Source organism: Ursus arctos, unplaced genomic scaffold (genome assembly GCF_023065955.2).
Source record: "Ursus arctos isolate Adak ecotype North America unplaced genomic scaffold, UrsArc2.0 scaffold_7, whole genome shotgun sequence".
Lineage (NCBI taxonomy): Eukaryota > Metazoa > Chordata > Mammalia > Carnivora > Ursidae > Ursus > Ursus arctos.
In genome coordinates, this window is record NW_026623089.1 from 23,840,876 (window position 1) to 23,856,713 (window position 15,838).

Genomic DNA, 15,838 nt, shown 5'->3' on the forward strand with positions numbered 1-15,838 from the left:
AGATGACTTCGCACTCCCTTTGGTTTGGGGACCTGTCGTCCCTAAGAAGAGCTGAGAGGTGCTTGCATCCGAAGGAACCACGCTGGCCTCAGGCACCCAGGCCCATGAGGGGTTTTGTTCAAATTTTGTAGGGCTTCTCACCCTTAATAATCCAGACTGCGGCCCTGAATTCCTCACTGGATGGGGCAGTAGACGGAGCTCTCATTACATGATAAAAATAAATAAATGGAGCCAGGAGAAGAGAAGGGATACAGAATTGAGTCCACGGAGTTAAAAGAAGCTCAGCTGGGCAGGCTATCTTCAGACGGAAACGGAAACCAACTCCAGCAAAGGTAGATGTTGCGTGAACAGGCCAGGCCCGGAAAGCACGCACAGAAGGCGGAGAAAACCCCCCATCACAGCTCCCCCTGACGGCCCTCCCTCTGTGCCTCCCACCGCCTTCAGCTGGGCTGGGAGGAGGGGGCCCATTCTTACGAAGCAGCAGCAAAGGAGCCCGTGGACGATCAGAGAACAGATGTCTCCACTTCCTGCCTGGCACCTCCACGCTGCTTTCAGCTTAATTAGCCAACTGTGCTCCCCTCACACCTGGATGGGAATCTGGATGGGCTTCTGGATGGGCAACTGGAAGGCTGAGCAAACACCCGCGGGGCCGCTGAAGGGCAGTCCGTACCCTCTCCACCCTCCAGGCTCCATCTGAGCCCCAAGAGCCAGCCGCCTCTCCAAGGACGAGGACGCGGGGCTGTAGCGGGCCCCCGGACTGAGTGCAGGCAGGTCTGAACGGAAGCGGGCTCCTGAGGCAGGCCCTTACTTCCCAGCAGACCCCGCAGCCCCCGCCCCACGCCGTCCCTCGGAGGGGAGGAGCAGGATCCCAAGGCACCGCGAGACTTTCTCAGCTCCTTACGTGTAGGAGTTCGTTCACTCCTGGCAAGAAAGCTAAAAAGTGAGGAGGTCACTTTAACTGCTGAAGAACAAATGCACAAAGAGATTAAATTATATGCCTCAGGTCATACAGCTACTGAGTAGCAGAACTGGGATTAAGACCCAGGCATTCCAGGGGCACCGGGGTGGCTCAGTCGGTTAAGCTCAGGCCATGATCTCAGGGTCCTAGGATCGAGCCCCGCCTGTGGTGGGGCCCCCCCCCTTCCCCTGCTCAGCGGGGAGTCTGCTTCTCCCTCTCCCTCTACCACTCTCTTGGGCTCCCTCTAGCTCTCAAATTAATTAATAAAATAAAATATAAAAATCTTAAGGGGAAAAAAAACACCCCAGGCATTCCAGCTCTAGAATCTGCGTCCCTCACCGTGACACTAGAAGCCTGGTGGGTGAGCTCACCAGCGAACAGAGACGGGTGAACGTATTTGAGGTCTGAAGACAAACAGATGGATGTCATTCAGCCCATCGGGCCAGAGAGCCCATATGAGCCAAGCTGCCCTCGAGAGATCAGCTGAGGAAAGAGAAGTGGTTTCTGCTCTGACCAGGTTTACTGGTTAATAATAATGGCTGATGTTTGTTGCGCACTTACCAGCACCCCAACCTTATGTTACTATTTCCATTTTACAGATGAGGGAAACTGAGACACAGAGGGGAAGATGCACAAGGTCATGCAGATAATTCGAGGTGGAGCTGAAATTGGAGTGTAGCTCGGTCTGTCTCCAAAGGAGGTATGCTTGTCCTTCCCTGTGCTGGTCAAAAAGGCAACACTCATTCAGGTACAGGGGCCAATCAGGAGTGGGAGGACCTCTCCCCCAACCCCTGCTCTGTGCTACAGAAACCTCTGGGCCAGAAGAGCTAAACTTGGCCCTTGTCCCCATCGAGCCCACCTTTGGCTCCCTTGGCTCCCTCTGGGAATAAAGCAGAACTTGGGCTCAGCCGCTAACTCCTGCCAGCGCGGCCCTTCTCCACCAGGGAGCTGGGGTTCCCAGCAGCATGTCTTCCTGAAGGTATCTGTCCTCTCCAAGCTCCTAGGAGAGCAGGCAGGTGCCTGGAGGGATCTGATCCTCCTGGCGTGAAACACTCCTGAGTCTTCTTTTGGAAACCTGTCCAGCCTGGTCGGTCCCCACACCCACCTGTCCTCTCGCCCCAAGAGACAGTCAAGTTGGCCCGACAGCCTCCCGAGGATGCTCTCTGTGATTTCAGATTTTTGTAAAATGGCTCTTTTGGACTTTTTGAGAGGGCTCTTTTGAAGCTCTGCATTTGGAGACACATTGAGGATTTTCAAACTCACAATCATCATTACCCATCATAAGCCCTGATAACCATCTTTAGTTTGAAATATGCTCTGAGATAACGTAGCTACTCCTACTTTCTTTTGATTAGTGTTAGCCTGGTATATTTTCCTCTATCCATTTTTAATCAATATGTGTCTTTTTTGTTACAGTGAGTTTCTTGTAGACAACATGTATTCAGGTGTTATTTTTTCATTCACTGTGACAATCTCTGTCTTTTCATTGGTTCTTTTAGACCATGGATGTCCAAGGTAATTATTGATCTGGGTGGATAAATATTGCATTTGTTCCTGTTTCCTATTTGTTGCCCTTGTTCTTCCTGTTTTTGTTTTCCACTCTTTTTTTTTTTTTTTGGTCTCTTATGGTGTTAAATGAGCATTTAATACGATTCCATTTTCTCTTCTTTCTTAGCATATCAATTATACTCACTAGTGTTTTTGTAAAACTACCATGGTCGTTCCTTTCCAGCTTTCTTTCTGCCAATCCAGACTCTCTCTCTGTTCTTCACCAAGTCCATTCCACACAAGTCACTGCTCTCTGTGGGCCACGGTGGGTTATGAGTTACTCCGTTAATAACTCAGTCCCATGTCGTTGCTGAGCTCTGCCTTTGGGAGCTGGTGATCACGGTTACCATTTACTGAACATCTATTATGTGCCAGTCACTGTCCCGGATGTTCTTGACTACTTCAGTATGGAGCATTACTATTCCAGTTCTGGGGATTGGCTGCAAAAATGTCCCTCATTCTACATTGTTTTCATCAAAAATTAGGACAGCCCTGGGTCTGAGTTGACATCTAAACCCAAATGCCACCTGTTCTTGATGGGTTAGAGCCCTGACTTCCTGCCCTCTGATTTCCTCCCTTTCTTTTCCCCATGGAGGAAGGATCACTTGGCTTTAACACCAGCAAGTGCATATTGTAATTTTTTTAATTAAATGTTTTTTTAATTTTAAAAATTTACAGCAGAGGCATTTGAGGATGAGTATTGAAAAGGATGACATCACCCCTTCTGGGCATTCTGATCTCATCTTCGCTGCAATAATAATATTGCCGTAAAATGATGGAGGCACAAAACATTTTGGAGATGCCCTGTCCACAGCTGATTCCATCACTGATGGCCATCTTGCCCATGGGATGGCCTTTGGCCTGTCACTTCTGGGAATTTGAAATGGAAACTTTGAGATTGAGCCACAGACGGGAGCAGGTCAGAAGTGGAGCTTAGCTGAGTCACACTAATGGTGAAGCACTAATGCGAGGTCAGGGCATTCTGCTGCCCCTGCTGGCCTGGGAATAGCCTGGTTCCCACCTCTCCTGCGGCCCCAGATTTTACTTGGATTCCAGCAGGCCCATAGCCCTTCCTTAAGCTAACTCCAGGGACTTCTATTCCTAGCAAGTATAGGATCTCTAAGATACATTGATTTTGCTTAAAAAAATAAAATGCACGTCATTCACAGGAATACGACAGATAGTCTCTTCTGAGCTTCAGATCATACACTGACCATACTCAAACTCCCAGGCAGGTGGGTGCCGAGTTCCCACCATGCACCTGACGCCGTGGCCGAGGCTGAACAAGGGACAGAGAGCTGGGGGGCAGCAGGCTGGTCCTATTCTATCGTGGAGGGAAGGGCCAGGAGTGAGAGAAGAAAGCCTGGCTGAGTCCCAAAGGGAACGGGAAGAAAGGACAAGGAGCCGACTTCCGCTCAGTGCTCGCTCCTCGCCTGCTGCCAGCTTGCTGGCTGCCACAAGGACGGGCTGGGTTGTTTCCCGGGCTGAGCACTTCTCCCGGAGCTGGGAAATAAACCACAACCGAACCCTCGCTGATACCTTTGCTAAGCCTATAAACCGCAGTTCGTGGGAAAGGTAAGCTCATCCAAAGACAGTTTTCACTAATGAAAAACTGCAAGATATGAAAGTCACTTTTTAATAGGAGCCTCAGGATGACTTTCCAAATTGTGTCTATATCTAGAGTGGGGGTGCTTACGGGCACACGTGCCTGGGCCTTGTGGGGGCGGGGAGAACTCTGGAAGGGAAAGCATAGTGCTAGAGAACGCCACTTACGTGTGTCCTTGAGCAAGTTACTTACACTCTTTGAGCTTCAATTTCTTCACCCATTTAAAAAAAAAGAGAGCTAAATCACCCCACAGGGTCATCGTGAGGCTTAAATAAATTACCTAACATGTAATGCCTGGCACATCGTAAGCGCTCACTGGCAGCTTTTTTTTTTTTAATTCAGCTAGACTTGGGAATTCTGTCAGTTCCTACAACAAGATCCGCCCCGCCCCCCGCAACTCCTCACTGTCTGCATAGGATAGAAAGTTCCACCCGCATTAACCTTAACCGTCTACTCTTAAAACACAAACTCCACAGCGTTCTTCTGCTACAATTTCTTTCCCTGTCTGAGGAAGTTCTTCAAGGAAAGCGGCAGGAAAGGAAGTGCCGGGCAGTGGGCCAATGTTCATCGATGTTATCTCAACACTTGGCAGCCTTTGCCTCTACCCCCCGGTCCCTGTCAGATCCCCCAGGTCCATCACTGTGCCTAGAGCTCGGGCTACACTCAGTCCACATAAGAGCAGCCTGAACTCAGGTCACAGGAGAATTTTTGTCTGACCGACTCTGGGTTTCCCATTTTAATGCAGCCAATCAGATTGTCTATTTTAAAAAGTCCAGAATTCTGGTGCCTCTTGAGAAGTTAGACATCAGGCCACACTGGGCTCTCCTTCCTCTTTTAATTGAGGCAGGCAGTTTCCAGTCTACCACAGTCCTCACCACTCCCTGTTGCTTCCCATCGCTAGCCTGGCCCCAGGGCATCTGTCACATCAGGTCCAGAGCCACGTACTTAACCCTCCCTCAGCCTTATTATGTTCTGGAAGAAGACAAACAGATGGGATTCCAGAGTCCCTAGCATGGCGCCACAAGAAAAAGGACAGTGTTTCACCCTCCAGACTTTCCCAGTAGGAAGAGAGCACTGGATGGGGAGTCTGGCACCTGAGCTGCATGTGAATTCATCCTCCCCTCTCACCTCTCTGGACTTCAGTCTCTCCTCCCGCAACTTGGGCACCTGGAGGAGTGGGACTCAGAGATTCGCGTTGATGCTGCCTTGTCCTAATGCAGAGTCGCTGACTGTCAGCTGGGTAGAGCCGCACGATGACCCTGATCACCTGGCTCATAGTCAGAGCTCATCCCATCAGAAAGAGGCTGAGCAACAGGGACAGGGCGGACTCAGGCAGCTGCTCTGGAAAACAGTCGGGAGGTTCCTCAAAAAGTTAAAAATGGAACTACCCTATGATCAGCAATTGCACCACTGGGTATTTACCCAAAGAATACAAAAATACTAATTCAATGGGATACACGCACCCCGTGTGTGCAGCACCGTTATCTGTAATAGCCAGCTATGGGAGCAGCCCGAGCGTCCACCAGCCGAGGAGTGGATAAGGAAGAGGCATACATACCCAGTGAAATATTACTCAGCCATCACTAAGAGTGCAATCTCGCCGTGTGCGATGACATTTCTGCTAAATGAGATAAGTCAGTCAGGGAAAGACAAATACCGTATGATTTCACTCATATGCGGAATCTAAGAAACAAAACAAAGGAGCAAAAGGGGAAAAAAGAGAGACTGAGGCAAACCAAGACACAGACTCTCAAGCACAGAGAACAGACTGATGGTGAGCCGAGGGGAGGTGCGGGCACGGGCGGGTGGGGATTAAAGGGTGCACTTGCTCTGACGTGCACCCCGTGTTGTATGGAGGTGCTAAGTTGTAGTTCACCTGAAACTCGTACTATGCTGTGTGTTACTAACCGGAATTTAAAGAAAAACTTAAAGAAACAGGCTGAGCTGAAAACTCCCAGCCACGGAGCCTCAGCAGGAAGGAGGAGAGGAGCTAGAAATCTTCATCTCCTGCTGGGGCGGTTCATTTACCACCAAAGACGCATGGTGGGTGGGTGTCAGAGGAAGTGGAGGCTCTGGCTGGGGCTAGGCGCGCAGTAAAAACTCGAAGTAGAGGGGAAAAAAAACATTAGAAGCAAGAGAATGGGAAGATATAAGGAGGGGGAGAGGGACAGAGGCTCCTGGCTGAAGGGCTGCATAATTCTGGACTAAAATAAGAATTCAATCCCAGGGGGATAAAAACACTAAAAAGGGTCATCAATTTGTGTGGTGACTTGCTTGGGTGCCACCCCAGCGCCTAGAGACAGTTACACCCTTGGCTCCGCCCTCCCTGCTCCTGGAGAAAGTGCTGTCTGCACCCTCACCCCTCCCGCCCCTCCAAGCCGGGCTGCTTCCCAATGAGCCCTCAGTTCTGTAAGCTGTTTTCTTAGATTGCATCTCACATAAAATGTTCCACTAGAATAATTTTGTTTTCATTTCACCAAGCAAGAGAAAAGACCTGAGATGCTTTGAAAAAGCAACCAAGCCCAGGCGGTTTTAATAGGCTAGCGGGTGGGGTAATAAGAGTACTTTCACATTGATTTGAAACAAAATAGGACCGCCAGAGAGAGAGAGAGAGAGAGAGAGAGACAGCGGCACAGAGAAGTCGGTTTTGAAGAGTCTTCTCAAACCCATACCTCACCTGAAATCTCACCTGGGAAAATGAGTGCCCACAGCCAGAACCTCCCCTGTGACCAATACCCACCAAACAGCCCCGGCCTGCCGTGCTGTCTCTACAGCTGGAGTCTTAGGCCAGTCCCATGAGACACAGCCTCAGTCTTGTAGTCATTCAACACACATTTGCAGGGCTCTAAAGACTGGGGGAGCCTCTCAAGGTCAGAACTATGTCTCTTTTGTCCACTACTCTCTGCCAGCGCCCGACATGGTCCTGGCACATAGTGGGTTCCTAATGAGCATTTGTTGGCCAGACGATTACTTTGTGCCAGGCACTGATCTAGGCACAAGGGGACATGATGGAGTAAAAGAGGCATAGCCTCTGTCCCACGGGGCTTACAATCTGACTGGAGAGAGACCTTAAGAGACCATTACACTACAACGTGTGAAGTGGGGGGGTGGGGAAGTTCAGAGTGCTCTGAGTGCACACAGGAGGATCATGTGACCCAGACTCAGGGAGACAGGGAAGGCTTCCCGGAGGCAGGGTCCTTCAAGCTTTAATCCTTAGAACCAAAGGATGAAAAAGAGTCATCCAGGAGAAGTGGCGGGGGGTGGAGGGGACTGCAGGCAGAGGGAAGAGTGTTGTGAAGTCTCGGTGACAAGGCGGAATGGGACATCTAAGGAACAGAAAGAGACCTAGGCAACCAGATGGCTGGAGACAAGGAGGTGAATGTTTGGAGGGAGCCTGATGAGGGGGAGCAGACCCTTTGGCACAGCACCTGAGAAGCCACACTGAGGCAGGTAGACTTCATCCTAAAGCCACAGAGAGCATTCAACACACATTTAATAAGCGCCCTGTATGTGTCAGACTGATCTTCAGGGGCGCCTAGGTGGCTCAGTCAGTTACGCGTCTGCCTTCAACTCAGCTCATGATCCTGGGGTCCTGGGAACAAGTCCCATATAAGGCTTCCTGCTCAGCGGGGAGTCTGCTTCTCCCTCTTCCTCTGCCCGCTGCTCCCCCTGCTTGTGCTCGCGCACGCGCTCTCTCTCTCTCCTTGTCAAATAAATACATAAAATCTTTGAAAAAAGACTGGTCTAGGCATTGGGGATATGGAAGGAAGCAAATCAGTGGTGATCCTTGCCCTGGTGGACTTCAGTTTAGTGCAGGGAACAGACATGAATCCAAAAATAACTGGATAAACCAATGTGTAATCATGAAGGGAGATAAACAACCAAAATCGCCTGCCAGCCCTTCCTGCGGTGACGGATATCTGCAAAGGCAGCATGGCCACAGATGGCTAGTGTGCACTGAAGATGTCACTAATATAACTGAAAAACCAAATGTGTCGTTTTATTTAATTTTTGTTACCTTAAATCCAAATTTAAATAACCATAGGTGGCTAGCAGCTACTGTATCGGACGACACAGAGAAAAATGAACTCAGATCTGAGAGCGCATACGTAACAAAGGAGCTGGTCTGCGGCAGGGGCTCGGGGTGAGCATTCCTGGGGGTGTGACATGAGGTAGCAGATGATGTTGACGGTCCTGTCTCAAAACCCCTAAGACATGGTGCAAAGAACTCGACAGCCCAAATACACGAGATCTGGGTTCTAGCCCCGGCTCAGGGACACACATGCTGGGCACTGCGGTATTCAAGCCCTCCATTTGCTCTGAGCCTCAGTTTCCTCATCTGTGAAACAGGAACAATTGTTCTACCTAATTCACAGAACTGTTAGGAGGGCCAAATGAAAGTCTGTATGTAGAAAACTTTGAAAACTATAAATACAATAGGAACATAAGGTATAATTTTAGTATCTCTTTGGCTCATTCCAGGAGAAATGCACGCCCATTGCAGAAAAAGTGGAAAATGTAGAAAGATTCAAAGCCAAAAAAAATCTGTAAATAACGTATTATCTTAGCTGTCTCTTCAGTCATTTTTCTTTGCATATGGGTGCGTAACTGTAATTTTTAAAGCAAACACCTAGAGGATACCTGCATGCTGTTTCGTAGTCTACTTTTCTCCCCTAGTAATATATCACGAACATTCCCCCCGAGTCATTAGACAGTTTTCTACGACATGGTTTTCAACGGCTGCAAAGTGCTCCATAAGAAGTTGTCATTTTACCTTCAGAGCCCATTACTTCCTTCATTAGCAGGTTGAGAGTGAGTCGAGGGAAGTCCCCTACCTGCTTCCTCCCCACTGCAGTACTGGCATTGGGCCCAAGGACGCTGCCGGCACATTCGATCCACAGAGCCCGGTTCCTCGAATCCATTGCCCCCATGCCCCCAAACAAACCAAATTCGGAGGGAGGAAATCTCCCAGGGTACTCAGCTGAGCCCACCCCTATCTATGCAATCGTTTCTCCTGGCCCTGGAGCCAAGCCAAGCCCAGATGGCCGTGTCGCCAGATCCACCAGTGATCACACGTCGGCACTTGGCCCCCAGCACTGTGGGGGTGGAATTCTCCAGGGAGTGACCATCAAGTTCCCCTCCTCAACCCACCCCTATTCCAGGCTACTTGGGCAAAGTGTGCTTTCTTTGTTACTGGTCAACCTCACTGGACTTTAATATTTTCAAAGTTCAGGTGGCCCGGGACCCCCGGAGTGGCCCTCCTGCCGAATTGGTTTTCGGATTGTGCCACTTTAAACATGATTCAAGAAAAATTACCGGAGCCTCCATTCCATCTGTCTCTGGAAATGGTCTTTGTGCTTAGCTCATTTGCCAGCGACACTCCATCTCCACAATTACCTCGGCTGTTTTATCTTTATCTGTCCGGAACACTGACAAGGAAGCAGCAGATAACACCATTATTTAAGTGACTTCTTCAGCTTACTTTTGCACCTCCGAGGGTGAAATACCCCCCCTGCTGCACTACCCACTGGCCTTTCCCTGGGAGACCCCCCGCACTGACTGTAGGTTTTACGCACAATAGAGAGAGGCTGCGGACAGAAGCGTTTCATCCTAACCAGGCTGCATCCTGAGGAGCACAGGGATGGGACTGAGCCCCTGGTCACAGCTAGAACTGCTTCTCCACGCTCCCTAACCCCCAGGTGGCCTCATGGCAGAGGCCAGGACTCTACCAATCCACTAGCGCCAACGTGTCTTCTATGCAACTGGAACTTTCTGCAGTAGATAAAGCTGCGGCATGCCTACAAGGTCAGGAGGAAAAAGCAAGGATTGGACAGTTAGGATGTGACCCTACCTGGTCCCAACACATGCATCTTTGTACATATTTACTACATACACAACCTATAGACACCTAGAGGAAGAAAGATGCTCCCGCATGCCTCCTGCCTGCACGGAGACAAAATATCAAAAGATAATGAACAGAACCAGGCAGTACCCACCAGGTTAATAAGGACAGCTAGCACTTACGGAGCTCTTACTATGTGCCAGGCATTCGGCTAAGCCCTTCATCACGTTTTCTTAGTTTCCCTGCAACTACCCTATGAGATGTACATGATAAGTCTCATTTTTCAGATGAAGACACTGAGCGATGGTGACATTAAATAACTTGCCCACCGACACCCAAGCAGTGCGTGCAGCCCGAGCTTGCTGCCCGGCGAGCAGGACGCTTCTGCTTCCAAAGGGAGCAGTTATGAGAAAGGAAAGAGAGGGCACAGCCCCATTTCTAATAAAGCCAACCCATCTGCCGTTTCCAGTGTTAGGACCAGAGACGGGCGCGGCCCGTGGGTGGTGAACACAGCTCTCCAGCCACCCCGTTCTTCTCTAGAGACACAGCCCTACATTTCATACTGAGGGTGTGGTCCTTTCAGGATTTCCTTCTTTCTCTCTATTCTTTTCTCCCTTAGAGATTCCATTCTTTCCACTCAAGGATTGGGTCAAACCCAGCAGAAATACCGGCCGCGTGAACGAGGGAGCTTCCTGGCAGTCGAGCCAGGTCATGGTGTGGGGGAGACAGATATGATCTGAGAAGTCTTATGAGTTCAAGGTAAGGAGGGGAAGAAGGGCCCAGGACAGTATGGGACAAGTCACCTCAGATCTTGGAGGCAGAGGGCGGGAGTCAGAGCAGATAGGAAACGAGGTATGAGGTCTGGCTTAGGGGGTGAGCCCTGGTGCTAGGCTCGGAGACAAGGCTGAATTGGAGTGTTATTTGGGAGCTGACTCTGAGGAGCAGCGGGAGGGGAGTGAGGGCTGAGGCAAGGAGAGGAAGGAAGCAAACACAGGGGCTTCATAAGAAGTTTACCATTTGGGCAATTGGGGCTTGGTTGCACCGGGGAATTCCAGGAGATGTGGAACATACCTCAAAATGGTCCCACCTCAGAGGCTAGGGAGCTGGGTCTTAGTCCACCAACACCCTCACATGAACAGTGGAGGGCCGCTCCCACGTGACATGACCCCTGCATTTCAGCCTGCCCCACCTGCTCAGGCTAAGCAAGATCCTCCGACAGCCAGAGGAAGCCCACAGGCAGATGGCTGCAGACGCTCGCAGAGAAAAGCCCTGGTTGGGTCCGCAGGGAGCATATGACAAGACCAGAGCCAGAACAAAGCAGGAACTGGGAGGGAAAGAGAATAAGAACACAGCGAAAGTCCTCAAGCTATAGGGGACAGAAGGACCGTGAGCTCCTGAGGGCAGCCTGGCTAATGACCACACAACACAGAGACAGGCAGGGCTGGGGTTTCAAGGGTGAGGGCTGGGCTGATGGGAACGCCCTCTGGCCCTTGTGGACCTGCCCCCCACTCCCACCCCCACCCCCATCCTAGGGATGAGCTGGGCAGCCAACGTGCAGATCAGACTCTGAGCAATGAAAGGACCCGTTGCAAGTCCTTGGTCTCCTTGCCACCATCTAGCTCTCTCTATACCACCACCCCCCCGCCACGCTTCAGGGCCTCCGTCCCCCCATGCACTTGATCCCTGGGCCAGGGCAAAGTGCGTTTGCCGAGATGGCACCTCCTCTCTGTCCGCCCAGACCCACAGCCTGACTCTGTGACAGTGGCCCTAGGACTGTCACTCTGCAAATCACTGTGGCCAGGGCCAGAGGGGCAGAGCCAACATGTGAGGATCTGAGACAGGCATCTGTCTCACACATTTGGAAAAACGCAAACCTTTGAGCAGAAGCTCTATTTCAATTTTCTCACTTTGGGCTTCCTTAACCTTAGACTGAGGGGGAATAAACCCTTTTTGATTTGTAGACTGAATTCTTTAAAGAGCCAGCTTGCCCTCTTTTAAATTTATTTTTTCCTTTTGCTTGGGGCAGTCGCCAGGGGCCCAAAATGGGAATTTGGTACCTCGGTCAGGTGGCTCAAATGTCAAAAGTTACTATAGGGGATATCATGCTACCAATCCATCTTTCCTGCTAATCCAAAAGTCAAATAAGTCTATGGAGGGCTTTTTTTTTTTTTCTAGAATTTCAGGCTCCCTGAGGACTAATTTCTCTGAAAGCTGCATTAAACTAATAGCACCATAAAAGGCCCATTGTGAGATGTAATTGGTTTGCGGGACTTTCCTATAAAAATAATAAAAAGACTGACAAAGGCAGTTTCCAAAGGTCAATTATCTTTGTGTTGCTTGAGTTGAGTGGAGGTCAGTCCCAGAATTCCATTTTACAGGCCTATTAATCAAAACTGGGCCTGCCCTCCCCATCTGACCCCATCAGCTGTCAGAGAAGTCACAGGTCCCACCTTATGCTGATTGCCAAAAGGATGCTTTGGGCTCCTCTTTTCCCCAGAAGAGACTGGCCCATCACCACCATGAAAGCAGAGCTGGAAGCTGAAGTCTTCGAGGGAGGAAAAACTATACCTTGAAGACAAAAGAGAAGAGATAGCGAGTTGGGCAGGTGTGTGCCAGGCAGTGTGCTTAGAAATAAGGCCCCTGTCCCCAAGGAGCTGGAGAAATATGATAGTCTTGACTCTTAGTTATATTTAACCAAAACCAACTAAAACTAGCTTAAGTAGAAGTGAAAATTTAGCTAGCTTCCATAACAGAATTTTAAGGCTGGCTGGATCTAAGGGCTCAAAGAACGTCAACTCACTAATGACCGAAAGTTCTCATTATTCTCTCTCTCTCTCTCATCTATCTACCAATCATCTGTCCATCTATTATCTGTCTATCTATGATCTTTCCCTGTCTATCTCTGCACTGTTGGTCCCAGCTCTTGGACAAGCTCTCTGCCACGTGGTGGCAAGAAGGCATCAGGCAGCCCTTGTTGCCCATTTTCCCCAGTGAGCCACTTCACTATAAAGAGACTTTTTCGCCTAATGTTCACAAATCAATTCCAGGAAAACACAACGAAACTCTGGTTAGCCCTGTTTGGATCACCTGCCCACCCCTGAACACTGCATCCATGAGGTTGGCAAGAATATGATTTCTCAGATTGGGTCACACGCTCCCCCTGTGGCCAGGTGATCTAGACAGAGGGCGTAACAACATATTTGACAATTAACCAGATCACATCAAGTAGAGAGAAAGGAGGCTCCCCCAAGGGCAGGATGCTGGCGGACAAAATCCTGCCCACCCTAAGAAAGCTACCCAACCTTGACCAGTTAATTTAAGGTGTCTTCATTCCAAATATTCCATTACTCTATTCCTCCCTCCTTTCTCCAGCCCATCCATCCATTTATCTGGCAAAAGAGTTGGTTTTACAGGACCGAGATCTTTTCCTTCTTGCCCCTGCTCAAAATAAAATCTAAAAAAACAATTGCTATTTCCAGGGCCTAAGTCTCCAAAAGGATGAAGTATCCTCAAGCCCTAGAGTGTGCAAAACTCGATAAGGGTGCACAAAAAAGTGTAGAAGACTACACAACAGAATGTTAACATCGGTTATCTCTAAGTGGTGTGTGTGGCTTTTTTTTTTTTCTTTGTTGTATATCATGTTTTCCAATCTTTCTGTGATGAAAATTTATTGCTTACATAATTTTAAAAAGGAAAAAGTAATGCTAAAAACCTCTCAGTCTCATTCCTCTGATTCTACACGCACGAAGCACCCCTTTGAGGCTTAGACTAGTTTCCCAAGTCAACTTTGCTACAAAAGAGAGTACAGTGTGAGAGAGACTATGGACTCTGGGAAACAAACTGAGGGCTTCAGAGGGGAGGGGGGTGGGGGAATGGGATAGACCGGTGATGGGTAGTAAGGAGGGCACGTATTGCATGGAGCACTGGGTGTTATATGCAAATAATGAATCATGGAACTTTACATCAAAAACTAGGGATGTACTGTATGGTGACTAACATAATATAATAAAAAATCATTTAAAAATATAAAATATCTCATTAACTATATTCATTACATGCTGAAATGATAATATTTTGATAGACTGGGTTAAATAAGATACATTATTAAAATTTAAAAAAAAAAGAGAGAGAGAAAACAGTGTGACCAGCCAGAGCACACAGTAGCTATGTCTCTCCATAATAATGGTACTCAGCCATGCTTATTGCTCAAGCCTTTCCTGGGCCTCAGACTGCTCACAAGATGATGGCCCAATACCCGGCCTCTTCTTGGCAAAGCCTGAGGCAGCACCCAAGACCATGGAGGATAAAAAGTGTTTGCCTTCTCACAATAGCCCTGCGGAGGCCAGCCACATGTGCTTCTGGTCATGGAGCCATTACTCATTAGCAGCTAAGTAAAAGACAGTGTGTTTTCTATCATCTACACGAGGGGGTAGCCTTTTGATGCAATCAGCGATTGTCCACACTGAGCATGAAAGGGTGCTCCCTTCCTGCGAACAGCAGCAGAAATGTTCCCGCTGGGGTTGGGGGCTCCATAAAGAGTCATTTCTGTGTTGGGAATGAAAGTGGAAATTATCAGACCTTTGAAATAGCTTAAACTTAGATCTTAATGTTTTGAATAGGATCAAAGTGTCTTGGTACAGTATAGTACTTTTCATGGAGTGCTTTGTCACCCAGGTATAGAAACATACATACGTGCCAGTCAAACTTTAATAAAAGTTTAAACTTTTATTCCCAGACCCATCTTGGAAGAAGTAGGATTGCTGATCAAATAAGAAATACAATTTTTAGAGTATGTTGGTGCTTCTCAGATGTGAAACCACTGAGTGATTGAACACCAAGCTACATATGTAATATTCACGCGGACTCTGAATCTGATATAATTCCCAAGGGAAACAACTATCAGTCGGAAATAAACTAATATTTACTATTCATCTCCTATGATTTATACGTATATTTCAAGAAGTCCCTTACAACCACCCTCCAGGGTTTGGAAGGTGGGAAATCAATGAATACTAGTCACTGGAAGAACCAGAATTTAATCCAAGTCTCTCTCAACTCTGTCCTGTGCTCTTCTTTCCATGACGCCTACGTGACCTTCCCAGCAACCCCAACTATCCCCGCACACAGCATCCGCACCGTGGGTGTCACGTGTATGAGACACTCGTGCAATGCTCAGGTGCCACATTTTCTGCAGTGGCTACATATCAATATGCAGGCAAGGATGCCAGCTGAGAATAACTCAAATGAAAAAGGAAAATAGATGGTAGAGTTAACTCCGAACGAGTAAAATCAATTTAACTTAAAGACTCCTTCTTCCACTGCATAGATAGTAGCGGCTGAAAAGTGGGTTCTGGACGAGCTTGGCCATTTCTGGCTTAAATACAACCTCTTCAAAGGAAATTTCCTGAAGTGTCAGGTGGGCATAATTCTAAAATGCAATGCTAAACGTCAGCAGGGAAATAACCCTACTGGTCATAAATCCCATAAAGAAATAATAAAAATGTCTCTGCCTAGATAACAGCACGACACGCCAATGTTCCAGAAAGACAAACATAAACATAAGTTGCTTCCTACTTTAAAAAAAGAAAAGCCAATGACAAATTCACTTTAGCTCCTTTGCAGAGTCCTTGCTATTAGTGCCTGCAAAGTTACGGGGCCCCAGGGGCTGTTCTCAGATGCTGCTTTCCAGGAGGGGTGCTGGCCAAACTGGGTTTATTTCTTCTAAAGCTAGGACTGGGGAAAGTACAAATCTTTCTTTAGAGGTTTATAGAAAACAAGACTGGCTTATTCAGAGGATGACTTTTTTGTTGTCATTCTTTATAATAACAAGAGGATTTGGATACACACTTGGGTTCATGAAGTATAAATCCTGCTTAAATCTATA

The 15,838-nt window shown here is 48.4% G+C and overlaps 1 long non-coding RNA gene across 2 annotated transcripts in view; it reads right to left on the minus strand.

The window, feature by feature from the left end:
• LOC130543009 (uncharacterized) overlaps positions 1 to 836 on the minus strand; it is a 62,970-nt gene extending 62,134 nt beyond the window's left edge. For both annotated transcript variants that reach the window (XR_008957985.1, XR_008957984.1), the window contains exon 1: positions 475 to 836. This is a non-coding gene — a long non-coding RNA (uncharacterized LOC130543009). The remainder of the gene's footprint in view (positions 1 to 474) is intronic.
• Positions 837 to 15,838: the final 15,002 nt, after the last annotated feature.